This window comes from Triturus cristatus, chromosome 5_2 (genome assembly GCF_964204655.1).
Source record: "Triturus cristatus chromosome 5_2, aTriCri1.1, whole genome shotgun sequence".
Classification (NCBI taxonomy): domain Eukaryota; kingdom Metazoa; phylum Chordata; class Amphibia; order Caudata; family Salamandridae; genus Triturus; species Triturus cristatus.
Window position 1 is genome coordinate 513,540,118 of NC_140588.1, and position 27,653 is coordinate 513,567,770.

Sequence of the window (27,653 nt, forward strand, 5' to 3'; positions counted from 1 at the left end):
CGGAAGCAACTTGCAGCACTAGATCAAGACAAGGCCGAATATGCGGCTCTTCATCTACGTCATTCTTACTACACTGGGGGCGATAGATGCGGCCGTCTTTTAGCCCACCAACTGCGGGAAGCACGGCAGCGCCAAGGGGTGCAGTCTATCCGACATCCGGGGGGCGAGCTTACTTCGGACGATGCAGCCATCGCGGAAGCCTTCCGTGACTTCTACGCGGCGCTTTACTCGACCGACCCTCTAGAAACACTCCACTGCTCCGACTATTTAGAGGCTGCACTGATACTCGCTCTTAACCAAGCGCAAGCGGACCATCTTGATAGGGACATAGGGACAGAAGAAGTTATCGCAGCGATCTCCCACCTTCGGCTCGGTAAATCACCTGGGCCAGATGGCTATTCGGCAGCCTTTTATAAAACTGTCTGTGCTTAAGTGGCCCCCTTATTACGAGACCTATTTAACACCTTTGCACAAACTGGAGCCATCCCAGAGGAAATGCTGGAAGCGTCTGTAGTAGTCATCCCAAAGCCTGGGAAGAACACAACACTTTGCAGTGCATATATACCAATTTCCCTTCTAAACGTAGATATTAAGCTCTACACGAGCATGCTCGCGACTCGCTTAGCGCCCTACATGCCTCAACTGGTGGAACCAGACCAGGCGGGTTGCATACCACAAAGGCAGACAAGTGATAATACAAAAAGGGTCCTCCACCTCATTGAAAAGGCTTCTCGCACACAGGGGAATATATGTTATTGGCCATCGATGCAGAGAAGGCCTTTGATATGGTACACTGGCCCTATTTGGAACAGGTCCTGTTGAGATTTGGTTTCGGTGAGAAACTGCGCGAGCGGATATTGAACTGCTATCGCTTGCCCAAGGCCACAGTTCGGGTGAACGGTCAGACATCCTCCCTGTTCCCCATAAGTAGGGGCACGAGGCAGGGGTGCCCTCTCTCTCCCCTCCTCTTTGCGCTTTCTATGGAACCGCTTGCGCTACGGGTCAGACACCACCCTCTCATAACCGGGATCAAATTCAGCGGGGATGTCCATACCATTAGCCTATATGCAGACGACATCCTGCTCTCCCTCACTAAACCGATCCAGTCGCTGAAGGCGCTCTTTATCAAATTACACGGTTTTGCGCAGGCCTCGGGTTTAAAATTAACATGGACAAATCGACCGCTCTTAACATTTCTCTCACTCCGCACACGTTGGTTCATATACGAGAAGAATATCCCATACAGTGGTCTGACTCCACGATCCCGTACTTGGGGGTGCAATTAGGCTCTACCATTCAAGCTACTGTCACCACTATCTACAATAGGCTTTGCACCCATATCCGCAGAGAATTAGGCCAATGGAAACATCACACCCTCTCCTGGTTGGGCAGAATTGCGGTCACTAAGATGATGTATTACCCCAGATCCTATCCCTTTTCCAGACACTCCCTCTCCGTCCCCCTGCTGGCTGGAGTCAGCAAACTCAGTCGGACTTAGCGCACTTCATATGGCAGGGCCGCAAACCCAGGTTCAAGCATGCGATAGCGATTTTGCCGCCAGAGCAGGGGGAGGGTGGAGATCCCTGACTTACAGCTCTATTTTTACGCCTCGCAGCTCCGCTACCTAGTGGAGTGGAGCCGCCTCGAGTCCGAGAAGCATTGGTTGTTTCAAGACCAGGCAGTTGCAGCTACGCTCCTGCAGGGTATCCCCTTCCTCCTCAAGGCACATAGGTCACCTAACCTCTACGCATCCTACATCACGAGCACGACTATGGAGGCATGGAACCGCACTGCCACCACCCACGAGCTGACATCATTTCCCTCCCCACTAACACCACTATTTAATAATCCAGGATTTCAACCCGGCATGGATGCTAAGGCTTTTGCACAATGGCAGCCCTCTCCTTGCAGACGCTTGGGTCACCTGTTTGACATGGAGGGAATCATTCCATTCCCGCAACTCCGGACAGACTATGGCATCCCGGAAACGGAGAGACTACCCTACCTACAGCTCAGACATTAGCCTCTGTAGACACAAGTTAAACCTGGTGCCCAGCGATTCCTAACCACATACGAGAAATGGCTTATTACCCGAACCTCTGATAAGAAACTCATTTCTGACTTCAATAAACATCTATTAGCTACCAATACACTCACATATAACTCGGGTCGGGCACGATGGGAACGGGAGCTAGGCCGGTCTCTCACCCATAAGGAATGGGACAATATCTATCACAGGGCTCAACACTCAGCATACCACACAAACCTTACTGAGACACTGACTAAGGTGGTTACCTATTGGTACTACACTCCGGAGCGCCTCCATCACTTCGATCCCCGTCAGAGCGCTCTGTGTTGGAGAGGCTGTGGGGAGGTGGGTACCCTAGAACACCTTTTGTGGAGCTGTGATCGCATTCAGGCATATTGGTCCCAAATCCTTGACAAAATTGATTCTCATCTGGACACGCAACTTCCACGCTTCCCAGCCTACATCCTTTTGGGCCTCCCTAATCCATTGATGTATCCTCTAAAATCCCGAAGGGGCCGACTGATCACAATCGCCCTGGGGGCAGCCACTCAGAATATACTGGTGCACTGGTGCTCCCACCAGCCCCCACCTCACTCTGGATGGCTACAGAGACTCTGGCTAGTTCTGGGGATGGAGAAGCTCACTGGCACTCTGGCGGGCAGGGGGTCTGAGATCCCGGAGCTGTGGCGCCCCTTCCTTACACTGCTTATAACTGAATTTAGGGAACTGACTTGCCCCCGCTACCTCAGACTTCTACGCCTTGCTGACACACAAATCCCACAGAAGGGCTCTTTGCGTAAAGTTACCAAGCCACGATTATTCTCAGCACGTTCCATGATCCCTTTCTTCCTTTTACCGTTGTGTTTTGTTTGGTGGACGAGAGAGGGGGGCGGGGGGGGGGGGGAGGTGGAGGGTGGTAATGTTGGGGATTTCTTTTGTTGTGCTGCTTTCTTCTGCTCTTTTTACATGTTCCTTTTTGCGTACCCGCTCCATGCATATTACCTTGGTAATGTCACTTATCGCGACACTTAGTGTCTGTATTACATTGTACCTGGGAGCCGGGGGTTTTGTTCTTTCCCCCTTTATCTGTTCTGAAAATCAATAAAAGATTTAAACCATAAAAATATATAATGGAAATAATTTTCCATACTATTCCCTACAAACCTTACAATCCACTACTAAATTATAAATTAGTAATTGAACTATATAAAAAAAAGAATTGTACATTAAAATCGTAAAATACACTTATTTAATTAAAATGACAATTAGGCTTTGTCAAGCACATTAAGATGAAGGACTTGTAGTTCCTAGCCTCCTGACTTTCTCTTACCAATAAGGCCGGGTCAAACACTGAAAAGTCTGATCTGGAGTTTTGGGCGGAGTCCTCTGAGGCGCTTCTCAGCTGGTGGGCTGCTAGCGGAATGTGATCAGTGTTTGAGGGATGGCCGCGAGCAAGCCATCACTAGGCCATGTGGCTGATGATTTGGCACTCCAGTGTTGATTGCTGCTCTGCGCCCCCCCTACCTGGGCACCCAAGTTAGAACATGATAAAGATGGCATGAGTGGTATTTTGCCTCCACTCTACTCACAATTGACTACGAGTAGGGCACAGTGACCTGCTCTCACCCACAGATCTGCCTGCATATTGCAGCTGTGACCTAATTGTCGGAGCTGCGTGAGCAGGACTGCCATCCATTCCCATTGAGCATTGATGCTGATGAGGCCCATGGGGGTGCAGATGTGACTCACTCACCCTGTTCATTGATGATTCTCCCAGGGATGTGCAATGGAACAGCACCTGGAAAAAAGTTTGGCCACAGGCCCTTATAACTTCCTGCAGCCCCACTCATGCACCCATGAGACCTGGGCTCCTCAGAAGCTGCCAGTGATTCTCCTGGTGACCCCACCTTCCTCATCTGGGCATCCAGGGGAGGTGTCCAGGGCTAGAATTTGCAGCTCCTGTTCCAGCCGAGGCACATCGGCACGGGCTCCCATTTGGTGCAACTTTCTTGACCAGGTGGTCATGGACCTTGAGAAGCCGGTTAGTGTTATTGGTCCCCCCAAGAACTTAGCTTTCCGGCCATATCTGCAGCAAGTCATGCCTGCACGTGATGCTCGTTGTGGGTGGGGCTGTTGTGGCACCAAAGTAGCTCCTTAACTAGACCTGGTCGCACCCTAGGAGACCCAAGACATGTGGCCTGACCCATTATGCAGAGCCATGTAGCTTTAAAGCAACACTGATGCTGCAGAGCACTTGGGGCCTTCAGCTCTCTATGATTGAAACCCTTGACCAGCATAACACCGGCTCACTCTCAGGATCTGGGTTGATGACCTTTGGTTGCAGTGTATAGAATATTTGGGGCGTACCCTCTTTAATCTTGCCTAATGTACTAGGCCCTGCAACATTGGCACTTCCAGCTATGAGGGCGAGGCCATCTATGGGCGGGCCCCATTCGAAGGTCCAGCTGTACGACATATCCTGACATCCCCATCTCCTTTGGAGACTCGTACTGAGGCAGGCAAAAACTACTTTTTGATTAAAGCTCACCGTCCACCTATGAGCTTGTGTAGACATCAGAACTCCCTGCTCACAGACTGGGCTTCCCTAACTCAACGTTTACGCTGCACAACTCCAGGTGTCCTCTGTTTACTAAATATCTCAACTAGCTGATACCTCCCTAAACACGTGAAGGACTGTGGCAGGGGGAATGCAATATGAAAGACTGTAACATTAAAACACTCCTGCAGAAGACCTCCCAATGCAAATTGAAAGACAATGACCCACCATGGGCAGAGACTGGTAAGATTAGTGCAGGAGAGGGGGACCAGGCTCAGTCCGCCTCCAGGGACTTGATCCTACAACGTTACCCAGAACTTAGCAGGACATTAAGGGGGTCAAGACTGATCTCCAGCATGACCTGCAAGACATACAATGGAAGGTAAGTGACTTGGGAGAGAGAGTGGCTCAAACAGAGATGTCTATTGACAAACAGGTGGAAGAAAGCAAATCTCTACAGCAGGAAATCCTCTAACTCAAAGATCAATATATATTCTCCTACAAGAGAAATGTGAGGACTTTGAAAATAGGTCCTGCCACGACAAAATCAATATACGGAGTGGTCCCCACTAGCATCCCTGACACCAATCTGTCAAAATATCTCATGAACCTCTTTGATTCCATCCTCAAGAGAACCAATAGGAAAACCCATCACAATGGACAGAGCATACAGACTCACCCTGCTATACAGAGCCGGAAAAAATACACTCAATGTCCTGGTTGTAACACCCAGCTGTTTATGGGTATCCCAGTGCCACATATTTCAAGAATTCAAGGAAAAGGCCAAGTCTGAGAAAGGCACGTGTCAGAGTTTGAGAGACAAGACATGCTGACCACTACAATTTAGTGAGCAAATATAGAGGCCCCAAAGCCCCTCGACCACTGGGTTGCCTCTCACATGCCCCCAGATTTTCTCTACCCATTGCATGTAAACTCAGATGGGTTCATTGTAGCCAGAAGACACGTGCAGTAGGCACAGTAGAAAATGCAGGTTGTGTACATGTATGCTTAAAATAGGGTGTCAGCACTGGAAGTAAAGAGGCTGGAAAATCCCTCCAACAACATCCATAGCAGCACCATTTTGGAAAACTATGCACCAATGAAGAAGAGAGTATCCTTCTTTTGAAGGGTTTGGTGGCTCAGGGTTATGTGATTTTTTAAGGTGGAGCATGGGAGGGATAAACTGCCTACCCTACCTATAAGAACTACTTCTATGTTAAAAAAAGGCAATGTCCAACTGCTTTCTACCCAATCTCAGTGGTGGGTGGAAGTTTGAGGGGGTGGAATTGGCTATATACTCCCAGACACACCACCAGAGTACAGGAGAGCTGTGATGGAGAAGAAGGTGAGCTTGACTTTATCCCTCTACATACAGGTAAGGGAGGAAAGTGATAAAAGGGGGAAGGTATCAGGAGCTATCTAGAAAAGGGGAGCTGTGATGGAAAGGAGAGTTAGAGCTGTGATGGAAAGGAGAAGGAGAGATTGCACTTTTATTTCTCTTCTTACATGATCCCTTGTAGGACCAATGGCAAGACCCTGGCTCCTCATCATAGGACTACTAAAGAGACAAAGGGCCTGGTTACGATGTCGGTGAGTCTGACACCGACAGCTCATCGTTGGCTAACCCACCGACATCGGCCCCTGCGGTCTGCCCGCTGCATTATGATGCAGCGGGCGGAGGTATCTGGTGGAGGGACCATCCGCCGCGCTTCTGCTGGGCTCAAGGAGCCCGTCGGTGCATCGGAGGGACAGTAAGCCGGTAGATGAGTCGGAGGAACAGTTATCCCTACAATGAGGGTGGTGCCTGCTCAGACACTGCCGTAGGGATTACAATGTCCCTTTCCACCTGCCCTTTCATGGCGGTTCACCCGTCAATAAAAGGCAGATCAAAAGTGACTTTGGGGGCCCCTAGCAGGGCTCCCTTTTCCCCTGGCCCTCTGCTATGTTGCCAGGGGGACACTAACCATCCCTGCACCATGTGACAGGCCACACATGGTGCTTGCCACATAGGGATGTTTTAAATGTGTTTATTTTCTACTGGGGCGTGTGCTGCAGCCCACAGCACACGCCACAATAAAAAATAGAAAATAGAAAATATACACATTGCGACCGCCTTCCTAATCTGGGCAGCAGGGCAGCCGACATCTAGTCGGTCGGTCTTGCCTCCGCCACAGTGCCGGTCGGACGAGAGTCCGATCGGCTTCATAATCAGGCCCTTTGTCTTGAAGTACAGTCTGTAAAGAAAATGAACTCTGAGTAAAAAAGGAAGTCTGGGTTCTGTAACTGTGTCTTGACTGAGATATAATTGACTATACCAGTTGTCTGTAGCCATATGTTATTAAATGTCAGAGTTGAAAACCTCTCATATTGGCATATTGTGTGTATGTTCAATGCATAAAATCTATTTTTAAGTATTACATTTGCAATTTGTTTAATGTTACATTTTGAAATGTAAGGTTTAATATTGTACAATTTGTGTTAATTGTTAACATTTTATTTATAATTTGACATCAATTATTCTCAAATTCTTCAAGTTATATTTTTTAAATATTATTTAAAATATATTTTAGGTTTGTTTATATGAGTAGTTGATATATTTCTATATTGTGTTGTTTTATTTAAATATGTTATTTTATCGGGGGGGGGGCGCTAGCGAACCCTGAAGCAAAATTGCCGCACATTAGTACAGCTCTGCTGGTCGAGGCCATAATCCATCAAAAATCCTGTATCTCTCCTGGCCGTCCATCGGTCCAATATAACGAATATGGATCCCCTGAGCATCTGCATAAGACTGAGGTCATCGGAACTGCCTTTTATGCCAGCGCTGGATAATAAACGCTGTTTATCGTTTAGTGGCATCAAGATGGCGGCGCCCGCGATGCTAGAGGCAGTCTATGGTTGGTGACTTGCAGACGGGATATAGGCGCCAGTCAGCGGCGGAAAGATAAGTGGACCGGAATAAATGGTGGTAGCTGTGCTGAGCAGAGTCCTTGTTCGAGCAATGTAAGAAAGCTGAAAGCGGAAGGAAACGATTGCTGAGGCTATTGACCCGGGCGGACCGAGGACTGGTGTCAGGCCGACACAAGCAGTGTCTCTCTGCTGGGTGCAGCGCTCTGCGGGCGGCCCTGTGCTTTGATGGTGCGGCGACAGGATGGCACTACGGCCCCGGTAAGACGGAGTGTGAGAGCGGCGGGATTGTCTTACGCTGACGGCAGACTTTACCGTCTATAGCGCCTGGGCCATCTATATGGCGGTGCTGAGCTCTGCCTTGATTGCGTCGGTAGTGGGGATGGAGCCGCTCATAACACTTGCCAGACGGACTGAAGACTGGCGATATATTTTGGCCCGCCATTTTGTGCACTGAAGAGACAGAGAACTCACGGTCCAAGCACTAAAGGCTGCTGCTGGCGGGTGACAGTGAAACGTTCCGATAGTGCCGGTATTAATTGTGTGGTGCTGCATTACGGAAAGCTGTTTATGCACACTGGGGCATCAAAGAACTATATCACTATCTGCAGGGGATGCGCAGGTCCCGATGGAGGATAGGTGGCCATTTTGCATGTGGAATGCTGTAGCTGAAATTCTCAGTGCTGGGAGGTGAGGACGGGATGCCAGCTCATATCGTGCAGTGACATCAGCACCGTATTTGACCTAGGGCACTTAACTACACTGGTGCATGGGTTATGTTTAAGGTGTGAGCAGATTGGGCGGCTTCATATTTCGCACACGAAGGTTGCATAAAAAAAAACACTGCTACCACACGGACGCCTGTGGTGGTGAGAGGAGGGTGTTGTGAATCTTTCCACACACGTTGGTATACCAGGCTGTGCCGTGACCACTACAAGGGACCAATTAAAGTTGAGATGGGCAAACCGTACAAGCAGTTGCAGCCCAAGCTTTCCTTTGAATCCAAGCGTCTTAAAAAAATGGCAACGCAGGCAGCGGCCGACACTGAAACTGATATAGAAGCAGGTGTTAGCACCAAATTGGAGTGGATGATGATGGCCATGCAGCAAAGTTTGCACACCATCGATAGCAAAATTGATAATCCTAATCTCCGCATGGATAACATGGCTTCTAAGCTAGACAAACACGCTGTGCGCATAGCTGAGGCGGAGCAACGCATCTCCAACACGAAGGACAAAGTAGAGTCCGTTACTGAATCCTGCACACACATGGAGAAGTTACTGACGGTGAAACGAGCAAAGAATGAGGATTTAGAAGCCAGGTCGTGGCGTAATAATTTATGTATCACAGGAATACCGGAGTCCACCAACATAGGGAAGATGGAGCTTTATGTTGAAGATATGCTTAAAACGATGTTGGGAGCTGAACACTTTTCTAACCTATTTGTGGTGGAAAGGGAGCATCGATCTCTTGCGCCGCGCCCGGTCCCGGGGGCTCCACCTCGGCCGATAATTGCCAAACTCCTTAATTATCGTGACAGAGACACAGCTCTCAGGCTGGCAAGAGAAATGGGCACTACTCAATATCAAGGAATGGAAGTTACAATTTTTCCGGATTTCACCACTGAGCTGCAGCAGGCCCAATGGGAATTTCAGCCAGTCAAAAAGAAATTGCAAACGTTGAAAATACAGGATGCTATGCTCTACCCGGCTAGGTTACGAATTCAACATGGTGGTAAACCAAAGCTTTTCACTAATCCGAAAGACGCAATGCAGTTCTTAAAACACCTGGAACGGAGAGAAACAGCGAGGGAGGCCGGAGCTGAAGCGGACAATGAGGACTGACGAGACTAGCACTGGCCTTGTCCAGTCTGGTACTACTGTTGATAAGGTTCTTGAATAGTGTGTCCTCACAGACTGTTCTGTTTCAGATTTGCCACCTATGTAATGTGCGGTAAGCTATGTAAAATATTGTTACCAGGATTAACTTGGTTATAGTTGGCATGGGAGGTGCGTTTATAGGATGTACAGAAGGGGGATGATAGAACTGCTGGCTAACCATCTGTATTTGACTATGGATTGTGATACTCCGCTGGTTCAGAATAATGCCATTGACAATTAGATGAAGCAGTTGTACAATGTTGAACTTGACTGTATTAATGATCTCAATATGGAGGTTTCATGGTGAAATAGCTACACTAGGTCAAAGTGATTCCTTTTTTAGATGAGCCACTTCCGATCCTCTTGGGCTCGGATGCGCTAGGTAGCAATGCTGGATATTGCCCTGACCCCCCCTTATTACATCAGGGGGTCGGTGGGCAGCTGACTTCCTCCATGAGGGTACACCTGTCAGAACCCCATGAGGCTTACCTGGTATGCTCGTGAGGCTATCTCGCAGAGTCGACACGAACAACCTCCACCGTCCCCCTCCTTACCTTGGCAGCGTGGATATACTGACCGAGGTGAGGATGGGACCAGGGGAAGAAGTCAAAAGGTAGTGGAAGGGGATGCCGTCCTTGAAGGATCTGCACTAACTAAGGGCTGTGGTCGTGGGATCGCCAGCTATAGAAGAAAGGTTAGTGCATGTGTTCACCCTTCTAACATACTTGCACATACACCGCACTCGTACCAATACAAGGGTCAAAGAGTATAGTCACCTGGAAAGGCAAGCGGGTCTGATTCCTACAACACCAGTAAGGAGTGGCCCCAGAGAGTCCAATGTCAGCGACAGAAGAAGGGCCACCACACTTCCATGCATGGACGGGGAGAAAACAGGGAGCGTTCCGGAGAATGAAGGCAAAACAAAGGAAGCCGCAATCATGTGTTATGTGCGTGTCACGGAAGCCGCTAGAATAAGGCGCTCCTGTGCGGCGAAATCAAACATATAGCTGTGAGCACGCTTCCCTGTGCGTGTCACAGCGAAATTTCAGAACATAAGGCGCTCCTGCGCCGGGAAGAAACAAAGTGCCGTGAACACGCTTCCCTGTGCGTGTCACAGCGAGTTACAAGAACATAAGGTGCTCCTGCGCCGGGAAGAAACAAGTGCAGTGAACACGCTTCCCTGTGCGTGTCACAGCGAGTTACAAGGCACTCCTGCGCGGTGAAATCAACAAGATAGCTGTGTACACGCTTCCCTGTGCGTGTCACAGCGCAATACAAGGCGCTCCTGCGCGGTAAGACAAAGGAACAGCTGTGTACACGCTTCCCTGTGCGTGTCACAGCGAAAACACAGGAATGATAAGGCGCTCCTGCGCCCAAAGGCAAAGGCAAAGGGGAGGTAGCAGCAAGTGTTGTTGTAGGGTCAGGGTGACAAGTGCTCCTGCGTGGTAGGGGGGCAAGAAGCAGAGAACGCGTACCAGCGTCTCCGAGGTCCAGGCAAGGAGGAGGGTTCCGGGCGAGGATGACGCAACCACGCGTCTCTGGCGGCAAAGGTCTCGGGCTGCACGGCTGAAGCTGGGCGTCCGTCGTAGGGTCGCAAGCAGCAGGCTTGCACTCCGGGTCAGTACTGGAAGCGCTGTTGAGTTGAGCACCGCTGTTTTATGCGGTCTCACCCGACAGCGCTTTCCGGCCGGCTGATACACTTCCGGGTAGGGCGGACAGGCGGGACAGCTAGACCGCTGACCCGCCCTGCCCCGCGGCGCTGCACACAAGACCCGGACCGGAACCCAACAACAGCCACCACACCTCGCTTAGCCCTCCCGAGGGAACCATGACAACACCCCACACAGTTTTTGCTTGGGTAGTGTGCTGTGGGCGGACTAGCCACTCACAGCGGGATGGGGAGTTCTTTTTGATTCATCTGTTGAACACATTGGGGTTCCTCAGCGTGATTGGGATGCTGAGGTGGGTGGGGGGGGTTCTTTATGGGGGTGTTTAACTACGATATTGTGACATACAGAGTACATGGTTGGTATACAGTCAGTATTTGTACAAGGCAGGATGCAACTTATGCTACATACACTATACTCAGTAAAGCTAATGACATTTGCAGAAGGTAAATTGAATTTGATAACTTGGAATGTCAGAGATCTTAACAATCCAAAGAAAACTAGGCAGGTGTTGGCATACCTTGATCGGCATAATGTGCAGGTGGCATTATTACAAGAAACGCATTTAACCTGAACGCTGCGACAGCAATTCCCGCAAGATGGGCCGGGGCTTGTTTTTCCTCTTCATACTCCTCTTATGCAAGGGGAGTTATGTTTTTAATTAAGAAAAACACTCCTTTTGTCAGCACACATGAGGATATTGATGACAATGGTCGATATGTAATAGTGCAGGGTAAATTGTGTGGTACTTTGATCACGATAGTAAATGTATATGGGCCAAATATTGATGACCCGGAATTTTTTGAGACGCTGTGGAACAAAATTTACAGGTTGCCGCCATCTGCCATTATTTGTGGGGGGGACTTTAATATTGTGTTGAACCCTATGCTTGACCGTCATTCCACTGTAGATCCTGTTATAAAAAGAGCGGCACAAGCGGTCAGAAATGGTATCCAAGACCTGTTTCTTACAGACGTATGGAGATTAAGACACCCTGAGACACAGGAGGGCACATGTTACTCTTACACTCATAACATGTGGTCACGCCTGGACTATTGGTTAACTACTAATTCTGTTAGCACATTGGTCACTAGGGTGGTGCATTTGCCTCGTAAGCTGTCCGATCATTCCCCATTATTGCTTACTATGCTGATACCAACATACACACCACCCCAATTTCAGTGGAGGCTACAGCCTTCGGCATTGCAGGATCAGGTTTTTAAGGAAGGGGTGCAAGAGGCTATAGAAATTATTTCACTGAAAATGTAGGCACAGTGCAGAGTGTGGGCACGGTATGGGAGGCTTTTAAAGTAACAATACGTGGGGTGTGTATAGGCTTGCAAGCTGGAGTGCTTAGGTCAGTCTGGGATTCCATGAAGAGAATTGAGCAGGACCTGCAGCGTTTAGAGCGTCAATATAAGGATGCATCAGACACTAACATACTGGCCGCGATACGTGCTCAAATCACTGATTATAATGACTTGGCGGATCAGGAGGTGAGGCACATGGCACGACGTTGGAAAGCTAGATACTATGGGGAGGGCGGAAGGCCGGCGTGTGCTCTTGCCTCTAAGATCACGGAGCCGTGTGCAAGGAATTGCACGGTACAGTCGCTTTCAGAGGGTGACACAGTATGTTGTGACACTGCAGGTATTCTTGACATATTTGTAGCACTTTACGTATATATATATATGTATAGAGACATAGCACAATACTTAGCTGATATAGCGTTAGTTTGGCTATCAAGGAGACAACATGATTTCCTGATGCACCCGTTGACGGCTGGTGAAATTAGGGATGCCATTGCTACCCTGCCAAATGGGAAGGCTACAGGAACAGATGGACTCCCAGCAGAGTTCTATAAAGAGTACATGGATATCTTAGTGCCACACATGCAGGCTATGTATGATGAAGCATATGAGCAGCAATTGCTGCCAGACACACTTCGGGAGGCCTTAATTATAACACTCTTGAAACCAGGGAAATCCCCGGATCACTGTGACTCATACAGGCCCCTGTCGCTAATGAACACTGATGTTAAGATTCTGAAGAAAGTGCTGGCAACCCGGTTACAATTAATGATACCTGTTATGGTATTGCCGAATCAGTCGGGTTTTATACCAACCTGTTCCACAGCCCATAATTTAAGAACACTATTTGCCATAATCCACCTTTTAGACCCTAAATTGCCGGCAGCTGCAGTTCTGTTGGATGCCGCAAAGGCATTTGATTCAATTGCCTGGCGCTATATGTTTGCGGTGTTGCATCGAATGGGGGTGCTGTATTGCTACACTAATTGGCTCAAGCTACCATATACAAACCCAGTGGCCCGGGTGCAGGTGAATGGACAGACATCGACCACATTTCCAATCAGATGCGGGACTGGGCAGGGATGCCCACTCTCACCCTTGCTGTTCGCGATAATTTTGAAACCGCTGGCACATGTGTTGAGACAGAGACACGCGAAGGCGGCACTGCGTTTTATCCAGCATCCATTAATGGTGTCCATGTACGCAGACGATATGGTCTTGTATGTGCGGGAGCCTAAGGTAAAGCTGGAGCAATTAATTAGAGAGTATATCCGGTTTGAGTGGTATTCAGGTCTAGTAATCAATTGGAGTAAATCAATTATGTTATCACTGACAGACAGTACTACTCAAATTGAACTGGGATATCCCTTAGAATGGACTGCAGAGCCAGTTAAATACCTGGGTGTCTGGGTTCACAGAGACCCGCAAGTTGTACTACGTTCTAATTATGGTACGGTGATATCCAAGCTTGAGGACCAGGTCTCCCAGTGGATCAGACTGCCATTGACATTTGCGGACAGGGTGGCACTGATTAAAATGGTGGTACTGCCAAAGTTCTTGTATTTATTTGTTAATTTTTTTTTTTTAAAACCGTTTTTATTGCAGAATCACAGGATAGGCAACATACATACACAGAGGCCCTGCACCGCAGACTCCAGTGCCGTTTCTTTTCTGTGCCATAAGGCACTCCTACACAGCTTGTTAGCCCACATCCCAGAGGCCGGGCAGCGATAACATGTAGGTCAGCATACATAATTTATGGCATCCTGTACTGTTGTTTGTGTCATCAGAGGATGTCTATGTTCCGCTTTGAGGTTTATATCCCCCGCCCTCCTCCCCCACCCCCCCTCCCCCATATCACACCCCTTCCCCAACTTCTATTTCCCCATCCCCCTCCCTCACCTCCCTTCAGTGTCCCCGCCTACGACTGGACCCGGCCTGGGCATGCCGTCTCGGGTGTGTATCAGAATTATATAACTATCTACTATGTGTGTGTGGCCGGAATTGCCCGGGGACTATCCCCCAGGTCCGCGGGTCCCGCCTCCTCCTCGACCGCACTGCTGCGCAGGGCCTGCACCAACACCTCCCATGCTGTGGCCGCTTCCAGCGCTTTATCATCGTCCTTGCGGCTCGCCAGCCGGTATCTAAGTGTACTTTCACTCGCCGCCCATTTCTGCAGTTCCTTAAGCCATCTACTATGCGTAGGACCCACCTTTGACTTCCAAAGTCTCGTCGCTTCCCTCTTCTTGTATTTATTTGTTAATGTTCCTATTCCCCTCACCCAGCAGTTTTTCAATACATTGCGGTCACTACTGATCACTCTAACCTGGGGAGGTAAGAAGCCGAGGGTTAAGTGGGAGACTTTAACATGACCGTATAAGATGGGAGACTTCACAGTACCCAATATGCACTTGTATTATTTATGTGCACAGGCACAGTATGCATTCTATTGGCAAAATGCAGCACCATTTACTCCACACGTGGCGGTTGAGGCCGGGGCGGTACACCCAATCCCATTAAAGGCGATGATTGTCAACAAACATTCTGTCTTTGAGCGGGACGAAATTGACTAGTAGACTAGTTTCACGCTTGTATACTGCCTCACGGTTAGAAGAGGTGCATACTGTAGCGGGTCCTATGGCCAAGTGGAATGCTATTTTGCCTCAGCCACTAACTGAGGAGGAGTGGGAGACATGTTGTGCACTAACGGGCCAGTTTGCTACCAACGGCAATCTTAAACTTATACATTAGAAGTATATTCATCAAATGTACTACACGCTAGCACAACTCCACAAGTATGGTCTGAGAGACTCGCACTGTTGTAGGAGATGTGGGGCAGATAATGCTGATTTCCTATACTTAGCGTGGGCATGTCCTAAAGTGGCAGATTTTTGGGGGAATGTCGTGATGGTCTTGGCGAAAATGGTGGGTGAAGCAGTTGCATGTGATATGAAGGTTTGTCTACTGGGTAATGTGCTGAGGTTAAAATTGACCAATCGTAAATGTGTGGCAATAGCATTGCAATTGGCAAAACGTCAAATTTCACTCAATTGGGACGGAAGACTGGCGCCTAAGTTAGCACACTGGTTACAGGATATGGCCTACTGTCGTGACCAACTCACCTGTTATGCGGAGGAGCTCCCAGTTGCATCACGACCACGGGACATTTGGGGCCCATTCACTGAATACATGCTAAATAATGCTACTGACTGATGACAAACAATATGTGGATGGAAAATGTCTTATCTGCTATTCGGTGAATCTCTGCTTTATTAATTGCATTGTGCTTGTGTAATGTTTTCGTAATCACTGCCATGTATTTTGTACAATTGTGACCAGGATGTACTGTTACATTTGATGATTGTATTTTGAAAACCGTATAAATAAAAAAAATAATGTTATTTTATCAATGTATTTATAGATACATTTATGTTAATAGTACATTTTATGATATTTATATTGTTAGTAAAGCTGTTGTAGAAAATTACAATTTTGTAGTTACTAAATATTTTACTTATGTTATTATTCATATTTATTATTTTAATTTAATTATATATTTTTAAATGAGGTTTTATTTGTATTTAAATGTTGTTTATATTTTTGGTTATGTTTTATTTTATATTGTTTTTTGTTTATTCTTTTAGTATTTATGTACACTGTAAAAATGTATAGTAAGATATATTTATTTGGTTTTGATTGCTCTTTATGATTTTGAATAAGAATGTATTGTCTTGTAGGACTAATAAATGTTACCCCTTTATTTTCCAATACTTTCAGCAAACTTTTTAGATTGGAGTGTGGATAGTAAACATAACTCCTTTAGTGTCCAACACCTTTCCCAAAATAAGTTACAGTTTACAAGTGGAAGGGAACCCATCTTGGACCTTCTGCAGACCTCCAGAAACATGCAACAAGACCTGCTGATCTGAGATTTCTGCTGAAGCTTACCATGCCTCCTATCAAACTTGATACATATCACTAAACATGTCATGTTAATTTTCACATGCTCAACCATAAACAACGGTCAACCCCTCTTTAATTAGGAGACGGTATTTCTCTAATGAGCTGAAATCCTACAAATAACTTTTTTTTTTCTTTAACACAATTTTATTAGGGTTTGGAGATACATATTGCCCTACATTGTAAATTTCCGTTTTTGGAGTACATGCAGACATGTAGATCAACAGTATGATCTGTCACAGTTCTTCGTGACGTTTCAGTTCGGATATCAGCTACGTGGTACATGAACCCGTGGTCAATGACACTATTATGAGTACACAATAATCTGGCTTACACATTCCGTCTCAGTACTCCATATACCCACAGACCTGGCCCCCACCACCTGCCCCCAGTATCCCACCCGCAACTCTACCCTCCCCCTCCCCCTAACCCATAACCATAAACATAAACTGAGCCGCTGTACTCCAATCAGTCCCGTCGGGACCGGCTCCTGAGGCTCAATCCAGGTAACACTCTGCTAGTGTGACCCAGGGTGGGGCGGGGGGGGGGGGAAGAGGGGAAAGAGAGGGAGGAGGGGCCCACCCAGGACTCTCCCTGTCCCGCCTGTCTACCATGCAGGGATCCAGTAGCTGTTTCTAGGTGAACAGTGGGTTCGGGCCGTCTGTGGCATCTTCGTCAGTTACTGCTTTGAACTGCTCTAGTACTTGGACCCATTCTAGGGAAATCAGTCTTTTCCTTAATCCCCTATATTCCTCACGACTGAGCGCCCCCCCTCTGCCACCGCCCATCTAATGACCTCCTCTCTCCATTTGCCCTCATGTGGTGCCGAGCGAGACTTCCAATGCTGCGTTATTAATCGTTTTGCAAGCATCAAAGCTAACCCTACGAAGCCACGTAGGAGTTTAGCCTTCTACGGGAGTGGAAAGAAACCCAACAGGCACACCTCCATGGTATCCCAACGAGTGTGTCCCGCAAGTCTAGAGAGCCCTTGGGTAACCTCTAACCAAAGCCTCCCCAAGGTAGGGCATGACCACAGCATATGAGTGAAGTCGGCACGGCTATGGACACATCTGGGACATTGTGCAGAGGACGAGGGATACATTTCGTGGATAGCCTGCGGTGTAAGGTAAGCCCTGTGGAATATTAGTAAATGTATTGTCTTCAGTCAAAAATTACGAGACACTTGACTGGGATGTTCTAGGGCTAGACTAAGGCGCTCCTGTGCGGCGAAATCAAACATATAGCTGTGAGCACGCTTCCCTGTGCGTGTCACAGCGAGTTTTCAGAACATAAGGCGCTCCTGCACCGGGAAGAAACAAAGTGCCGTGAACACGCTTCCCTGTGCGTGTCACAGCGAGTTACAAGAACATAAGGTGCTCCTGCGCCGGGAAGAAACAAGTGCAGTGAACACGCTTCCCTGTGCGTGTCACAGCGAGTTACAAGGCGCTCCTGCGCGGTGAAATCAACAAGATAGCTGTGTACACGCTTCCCTGTGCGTGTCACAGCGCAATACAAGGCGCTCCTGCGAGGTAAGACAAAGGAACAGCTGTGTACACGCTTCCCTGTGCGTGTCACAGCGAAAACACAGGAATGATAAGGCGCTCCTGCGCCCAAAGGCAAAGGCAAAGGGGAGGTAGCAGCAAGTGTTGTCGTAGGGTCAGGGTGACAAGCGCTCCTGCGTGGTAGGGGGGCAAGAAGCAGAGAACGCGTACCAGCGTCTCTGAGGTCCAGGCAAGGAGGAGGGTTCCGGGCGAGGATGACGCAACCACGCGTCTCTGGCGGCAAAGGTCTCGGGCTGCACGGCTGAAGCTGGGCGTCCGTCGTAGGGTCGCAAGCAGCAGGCTTGCACTCCGGGTCACTACTGGAAGCGCTGTTGAGTTGAGCACCGCGGTTTTATGCGGTCTCACCCAATAGCGCTTTCTGGCCGGCTGATACACTTCCGGGTAGGGCGGACAGGCGGGACAGCTAGACCGCTGACCCGCCCTGCCCCGCGGCGCTGCGCACAAGACCCGGACCGGAACCCAACAACAGCCACCACACCTCGCTTAGCCCTCCCGAGGGAACCATGACAACACCCCACACAGTTTTTGCTTGGGTAGTGTGCTGTGGGTGGACTAGCCACTCACAGCGGGATGGGGAGTTCTTTTTGATTCATCTGTTGAACACATTGGGGTTCCTCAGCGTGATTGGGATGCTGAGGTGGGTGGGGGGGTTCTTTATGGGGGTGTTTAACTACGATATTGTGACATACAGAGTACATGGTTGGTATACAGTCAGTATTTGTACAAGGCAGGATGCAACTTATGCTACATACACTATACTCAGTAAAGCTAATGACATTTGCAGAAGGTAAATTGAATTTGATAACTTGGAATGTCAGAGATCTTAACAATCCAAAAAAAACTAGGCAGGTGTTGGCATACCTTGATCGGCATAATGTGCAGGTGGCATTATTACAAGAAACGCATTTAACCTGAACGCTGCGACACCAATTCCCGCAAGATGGGCCGGGGCTTGTTTTTCCTCTTCATACTCCTCTTATGCAAGGGGAGTTATGTTTTTAATTAAGAAAGCTGTCCGATCATTCCCCCTTATTGCTTACTATGCTGATACCAACATACACACCACCCCAATTTCAGTGGAGGCTACAGCCTTCGGCATTGCAGGATCAGGTTTTTAAGGAAGGGGTGCAAGAGGCTATAGAAATTATTTCACTGAAAATGTAGGCACAGTGCAGAGTGTGGGCACGGTATGGGAGGCTTTTAAAGTAACAATACGTGGGGTGTGTATAGCCTTGCAAGCTGGAGTGCTTAGGTCACTCCGGGATTCCATGAAGAGAATTGAGCAGGACCTGCAGCGTTTAGAGCGTCAATATAAGGATGCATCAGACACTAACATACTGGCCGCGATACGTGCTCAAATCACTGATTATAATGACTTGGCGGATCAGGAGGTGAGGCACATGTCACGACGTTGGAAAGCTAGATACTATGGGGAGGGCGGAAGGCCGGCGTGTGCTCTTGCCTCTAAGATCACGGAGCCGTGTGCAAGGAATTGCATGGTACAGTCGCTTTCGGAGGGTGACACAGTATGTTGTGACACTGCAGGTATTCTTGACATATTTGTAGCACTTTACAAAAATATGTATAGAGACATAGCACAATACTTAGCTGATATAGCGTTAGTTTGGCTATCAAGGAGACAACATGATTTCCTGATGCACCCGTTGACGGCTGGTGAAATTAGGGATGCCATTGCTACCCTGCCAAATGGGAAGGCTACAGGAACAGATGGACTCCCAGCAGAGTTCTATAAAGAGTACATGGATATCTTAGTGCCACACATGCAGGCTATGTATGATGAAGCATATGAGCAGCAATTGCTGCCAGACACACTTCGGGAGGCCTTAATTATAACACTCTTGAAACCAGGGAAATCCCCGGATCACTGTGACTCATACAGGCCCCTGTCGCTAATGAACACTGATGTTAAGATTCTGGCGAAAGTGCTGGCAACCCGGTTACAATTAATGATACCTGTTATGGTATTGCCGAATCAGTCGGGTTTTATACCAACCTGTTCCACAGCCCATAATTTAAGAACACTATTTGCCATCATCCACCTTTTAGACCCTAAATTGCCGGCAGCTGCAGTTCTGTTGGATGCCGCAAAGGCATTTGATTCAATTGCCTGGCGCTATATGTTTGCGGTGTTGCATCGAATGGGGGTGCTGTATTGCTACACTAATTGGCTCAAGCTGCTATATACAAACCCAGTGGCCCGGGTGCGGGTGAATGGACAGACATCGACCACATTTCCAATCAGATGCGGGACTGGACAGGGATGCCCACTCTCACCCTTGCTGTTCGCGATAATTTTGGAACCGCTGGCACATGTGTTGAGACAGAGACACGCGAAGGCGGCACTGCGTTTTATCCAGCATCCATTAATGGTGTCCATGTACGCAGACGATATGGTCTTGTATGTGCGGGAGCCTAAGGTAAAGCTGGAGCAATTAATTAGAGAGTATATCCGTTTTGAGTGGTATTCAGGTCTAGCAATCAATTGGAGTAAATCAATTATGTTATCACTGACAGACAGTACTACTCAAATTGAACTGGGATATCCCTTAGAATGTACTGCAGAGCCAGTTAAATACCTGGGTGTCTGGGTTCACAGAGACCCGCAAGTTGTACTACGTTCTAATTATGGTACGGTGATATCCAAGCTTGAGGACCAGGTCTCCCAGTGTATCAGACTACCGTTGACATTTGCGGACAGGGTGGCACTGATTAAAATGGTGGTACTGCCAAAGTTCTTGTATTTATTTGTTAATGTTCCTATTCCCCTCACCCAGCAGTTTTTCAATACATTGCGGTCACTACTGATCACTCTAACCTGGGGAGGTAAGAAGCCGAGGGTTAAGTGGGAGACTTTAACATGACCGTATAAGATGGGAGACTTCACAGTACCCAATATGCACTTGTATTATTTATGTGCACAGGCACAGTACGCATTCTATTGGCAAAATGCACCACCATTTACTCCACACGTGGCGGTTGAGGCCGGGGCGGTACACCCAATCCCATTAAAGGCGATGATTGTCAACAAACATTCTGTCTTTGAGCGGGACGAAATTGACTTGTAGACTAGTTTCACGCTTGTATACTGCCTCACGGTTAGAAGAGGTGCATACTGTAGCGGGTCCTATGGCCAAGTGGAATGCTATTTTGCCTCAGCCACTAACTGAGGAGGAGTGGCAGACGTGTTGTGCACTAACGGGCCAGTTTGCTACCAATGGCAATCTTAAACTTATACATTAGAAGTATATTCATCAAATGTACTACACGCCAGCACAACTCCACAAGTATGGTCTGAGAGACTCGCACTGTTGTAGGAGATGTGGGGCAGATAATGCTGATTTCCTATACTTAGCGTGGGCATGTCCTAAAGTGGCAGATTTTTGGGGGAATGTCGTGATGGTCTTGGCGAAAATGGTGGGTGAAGCAGTTGCATGTGATATGAAGGTTTGTCTACTGGGTAATGTGCTGAGGTTAAAATTGACCAATTGTAAATGTGTGGCAATAGCATTGTAATTGGCAAAACGTCGAATTTCACTCAATTGGGACGGAAGACTGGCGCCTAAGTTAGCACACTGACAACAAACAAAATGATGCGACGGAACAGATCAAAAAGATATTTCTTTCTCAACATGAAGGATACCATAAATTACTCCTTCACAAACAATTACTTATATGTTGAAATAAATCATCCATTAATTATACCATTGTTCGGACACAGTTTCGCTCGATAAATCTCTTTTTATCCACATATCAAGACGATTTCAAATATTCATCTCATACAAAATTGAATAAGCAACAATCCATTATTCAAAAAAACATACAAAACAAAAGACATTTAGTCAATTCCTTATTCCCCTACAACAAATATATATATAATGGCTGCAACCATTATTATCATAAGCATTCCATAGCATTAGAGTCGCCCCATGGGACAGTACTGGGGAGAGGAAAACGGTATTTGCCCCCCAATCTAATTTATTGGTACTGTCTCTATCTCAATTTGAAAAAAAGGTTTAAATTCTTCCGGGGCTCTTAATACAAAACAATAGTCGACGCGTTTCAGCCCAACTTGCTTGGGGGCCTCATCAGGACTAGGGTATATAAGGATATATCTCCTGGCACAATATCTAAAATATAAACACACACACATATTACAATATGTACACCTATCTATATATGTACATCAATTATATACAAAATCTAAATGATATGTAGAACCTCTCTGAGGGTGGCAGTGTAAAGCAGTTCACAATACACACCAATTGTGAAGGTCACTTAATAAATAAATAGAAACTACCACCAAAAAAGTGTGATGACACCCGTGCAGTAAAAAGTCAACTTTGCCAGGAAAGCTACTAAAAAACCAGAATTAGGCCGGCCAGACACACGTGTGTAATCACCAGAAACGTAAAAACACCGTTTACAAAGTACATAAAAGTTACCAAAATCCGCAGCAATTCCTAAAGTTTCTTTGAAGAGCAGCCAATTATCTTTGACGAGAACACAAATCTAAATAGAAAATGGGGGACTAAATCAGATCTTAATATCAAAATGCCATACCCAATATGTATGAAGGGCGCGTTACACGAATGAGAACCCAAGTCTTACCAATTATACATACGCAGCCACAGTCAGTACACTGTGTGCGGGGCCAATGTCTCCTTTCGTCGTGCGATAGTCCATTCATCTATTACTATCTAATAAGTAAGAAAAGGATGAAGAGCTATAAGTGTGGCGCGCCAGACGAAAAAATCTGGCCTTTCAAAGTTCTAAAGTACGGCCGGAGACTGCGAAGCAAGTCATACCTTGCATCCTATGTGGAATCTCGTTGGTAATGGAATAGGCGTGCTGTTTCTCTCTGGAATGCAGCTCTCCGTGCGGTTCCCGATTGGAATCCCGTGGTCGGAGGACGCGGAAGTAAAAATACTAGCGTTGGTCAAAATGGAAAGCGGACTAGCAGTACGTCAATACGTGCGCTGACGTGTCTCACAATAGACATAAACGAAGAGGCTAAGGAAACATCACTCCTCACCCGAAAGGAAATAAAACAAATACGATAATAATATAGGGAAAAAGCAATGTTAAAAAACTAATAATGAAAAGAAAATTAAAACTAGTAATATTCAAAAAACGTAATTAAGGAAAACACCTGATGTGTAGTGTACTGCCACCCCTTACAATCTTGCTGAATGCCGGAATCACAAAATATTAGAGTCACAAAATATCAACAGCCACACAAGAAACATCAATGGTATCTCAGTATATTTCCCATGCGGCATTTTCCTTGCATGTAACCTCCAGTAAGGTGTCAAATAACTGATATGTATAAGCCCCCGTAATCGTGATACAGAAAACATTGTAGGTAAATAATGTGACTAGACGTAGCAAGTTATAGGAAGTGACCCTGAAGCTCGATGTTTAATACTACGACCGCCCAAGCAGAAAAAACTAGGGGTCCTGAATCAGTGACCACATTTCATCCCTATCATTGAGGCCTCGTGATGGTATTTCTCTATAAGTCTTGCCTCTGCTCTATTCAATTTCGTTTGGAGCGTGTCTTTGTTGGAATCTTGTACCACCAACAACACAGACCAATGTAAATCATTTTCTGTGTGACCATGAGAGAGAAAATGCTGAACCAGGGGAGCTCCCTGTGTCCGACATTTAATCCTGGACTTATGTTGCAATATCCGTTTTTTAGCAGTCTGAGTCGTTTGTCCAATGTAAAACATTTTGCATGTGCAATTAACACAATATATGATATTATTTGTGTTACAATTTGAAAAAACTCTCTGTTCATGATTGGCACCATTGATTATTATGTGTTTTGAGTCACTGGTCATTGGGCACGCAGCACAGTTTTGACATCTATAATGTCCTACCACTGGTGGAAGACTTAAAAGGCCCCTGAGATCTTTTCTTGGAAGGTCACTAGTTCTTGTAGCACGCACCAAGTGTTGCCTAATGTTTCTGCCTTTCTTAAAGGCAAACAATGGCTTCTGAATGTCTAGATTATCAATAAGTTTCCAGTTAGATAAAATTATCTTTTTGATCTCATTAACTTTTGGACCATATGTCAAGACACATGTGAGGGTTGAGTTAGCCTCATGTTGTTTAGGGGTAAGTAAGTCTTCACGTGGTGTATACCATGCTCTTTTAAGAGCTGTCTTGGTCAATTTCTTGGGATAACCACGCATGATTAACTTGTTTTTTAGAGTTTCAGCGCATGCAAAATAGTCCTCTTTATTCGAGCAATTCCTCCGAATCCGGAGGAACTGTCCATACGGCAAATTTTCTTTCAGAGTGCGTGGGTGTCCGCTGGTAAAGTGCAATAGGGTGTTCCGGTCAGTGGGTTTGGTGTATAGGCTGACTTTCAATTTGTCACTCTGGTGTTGTACAAGGACATCTAGGAAATTGATCTTATCTTTATCTTTGGAAATCGTGAATTTGAGTTCCAACGTTCTGACATTTAGCCAACTGTGAAAGTTAGCTAATTCAGTCTCACTGCCACCCCAAATCATAAAGATGTCATCAATATAGCGACACCAAAAATAAACCCAAGATCTAAAAGGGTTGGTGTCGCTATAGATCCACTTTTTTTCAAATTCGTCCATGACCAAATTGGCTATTTCTGGTGAAAAACAACAGCCCATGGCCACTCCCATAATTTGGAGGTACAAGACATCTTTAAAACTGAAAAAATTGTTTTTTAAACAAAGAGTCGCAAGCGAGATTATAAAATCAGTTGGTACTTGATGTGGCCTTTCTCTTTCCTCCAATTTGTGTTCCATAACTGCCAACGCCTCGTCTTGTGGAATATTGGTATATAATGATACAATGTCAAAGGATACCAAAAATTGACAGTCAGCATTATATGGGAGGTTTTCTATTTGTGAAATGAAATCCATCGAATCTCTCACATACGATTGGGTTTCTTTAACCAACGGAGTAAGAAAGAAACCAATGTATTTCGCCAATGGTTCCAAAAGGGAACCACAGGCGGTCACAATGGGTCTTCCCGGAGGGCATTCAGTATTTTTATGTACTTTAGGGAGTACATAAATGTTGGGGGTCCTGCATATGCCTGTATTCAGAAAATCAAATTCATTTTTGCATAACCATCCCTGATTTAGTGCATTTGTAGTTATGTCCCAAATCTCTGCCTTTAGTTTGTGTGTCGGGTTCTCATCTAGTAGCCTGTAGTGTACAGGGTTAGCGAGTTGTTTGAGCACTTCCTGGTCGTATTTCTCCACATCCCAAAGAACAATCCCTCCCCCCTTGTCTGCCGGCTTGATGACTATTGCCGGATTCTCAGCAAGAGTCTTAAGTGCTGATGTATCTTGTTTAGTAAAGTTAGATTTGTAAAAAACTTTTTTGTTTTGTAGGATGTCCAGTTCTTTCAAGATTTGTTCCTCGAATAACAAAATCTCAGGAGGCATAGCTGAACTCTCTGGTATGAAAGATGACTTATTCCTAAAGCCTGTGACATTTGTTTGTTCGTTGTATTCCCTATCCTGAAAAAAAGTTTTAAGTCTAACCTTTCTGAGGAATTGTAGGACTTCTGTTTTGGTGTCCACCGGATTTAATGGCACCGTGGGTACAAAGGATAAACCTCTGTGGAGTACATTCATTTCGTGTTCAGATGGTATGTGGTTAGACAGGTTGTATATGGGTATTGATTCAATGAGTTTTTTATGTGCATCTATCGTCTGTATGTCCTCCTCCGTGTACGGAAGGGTTCGGGATCTTGGTTCTGATATGGATCCGGGTTTTGAAACTGGCCCCGTTGTACAAATTGGCCGGCTGATTGATTGTAGTTTCTCCATCCCGTCCCTCCCCCTCTGCCTCTGTATCTGCCTCTGCCAAAAAAAGGTTGGGTTCTGGGGTATTGTGGGTACGGTTGGTAATTATTGTAAGACCCTTGATCTGAATCGGATGAGGTATCTGAGAAGGTGATAAATCTCCTTCGGGATCTTCCTCTGTATTGTAGGTTAAGTGAGCTCGGGTTATTATTTTGAAAAAAATCTTCTTTTAAATAGGGATATGTTTCCTCTATTTTAAATTTTTTTATATCCCTTGCAACCTTTGATGTTTTTTGATTAGTGGTAAAGATCTTGAACTCAGCAATCGTTTTTTCTACTGTTTCTAACAAACCTTTCGCTTCTTTGATAGTGTTATCTCCCAAGATTTCTTCCTCGAGTGCTTTAATTTCTCTTAGTTCTTCTTCATTTAATCTAAATGCTGTTTCAATCGATAGTGCCATCCAATCCCTGGAACATTTAGTTCCTACACCTCCAAACCTGCCCAAATACACTTTATCAGTAATGAAGATGACTGGAATATTCCTAACCTGTAGACCTACTGGTATCGTATTATTTTTTAGATGTTCTAATAGGACTTGGGCGTGTAATTGAGTCCTAATGTTTTTCTTTTTAAGTTGTTTTAATCTCTCAATCTTATCCACATTGATGGCTTGTGTAGCCTGTTGATCGCCACTCAATAGCGAGGGGATTCGCAAAAGTGCGTTGATTTCTTCTTCTGAGTAACTAACTACTAGAGGTTCTGACATATCACAAAATAAAAATAATCAAATACTAAGGACAAATGTTTATATCAAACAACCCTGTTGTCGAAACAATGATATATACAAATTCTAAAGCTTATATTATCTGTATTAACTATCGTATTTTCTAGTCAAACCCTCACACTTGACAAAGTGTAATGAAACATATTGTAAAATAAGGGGGGGCACCCAATATTCCAAACACATCTGGGTGAAAAAACTAACAACAAACAAAATGATGCGACGGAACAGATCAAAAAGATATTTCTTTCACAACATGAAGGATACCATAAATTACTCCTTCACAAACAATTACTTATATGTTGAAATAAATCATCCATTAATTATACCATTGTTCGGACACAGTTTCGCTCGATAAATCTCTTTTTATCCACATATCAAGACGATTTCAAATATTCATCTCATACAAAATTGAATAAGCAACAATCCATTATTCAAAAAAACATACAAAACAAAAGACATTTAGTCAATTCCTTATTCCCCTACAACAAATATATATATAATGGATGCAACCATTATTATCATAAGCATTCCATAGCATTAGAGTCGCCCCATGGGACAGTACTGGGGAGAGGAAAACGGTATTTGCCCCCCAATCTAATTTATTGGTACTGTCTCTATCTCAATTTGAAAAAAAGCACACTGGTTACAGGATATGGCCTACTGTCGTGACCAACTCACCTGTTATGCGGAGGAGCTCCCAGTTGCATCACGACCACGGGACATTTGGGGCCCATTCACTGAATACATGCTAAATAATGCAACTGACTGATGACAAACAATATGTGGATGGAAAATGTCTTATCTGCTATTCGGTGAATCTCTGCTTTATTAATTGCATTGTGCTTGTGTAATGTTTTCGTAATCACTGCCATGTATTTTGTACAATTGTGACCAGGATGTACTGTTACATTTGATGATTGTATTTTGAAAACCGTATAAATAAAAAAAATAATGTTATTTTATCAATGTATTTATAGATACATTTATGTTAATAGTACATTTTATGATATTTATATTGTTAGTAAAGCTGTTGTAGAAAATTACAATTTTGTAGTTACTAAATATTTTACTTATGTTATTATTCATATTTATTATTTTAATTTAATTATATATTTTTAAATGAGGTTTTATTTGTATTTAAATGTTGTTTATATTTTTGGTTATGTTTTATTT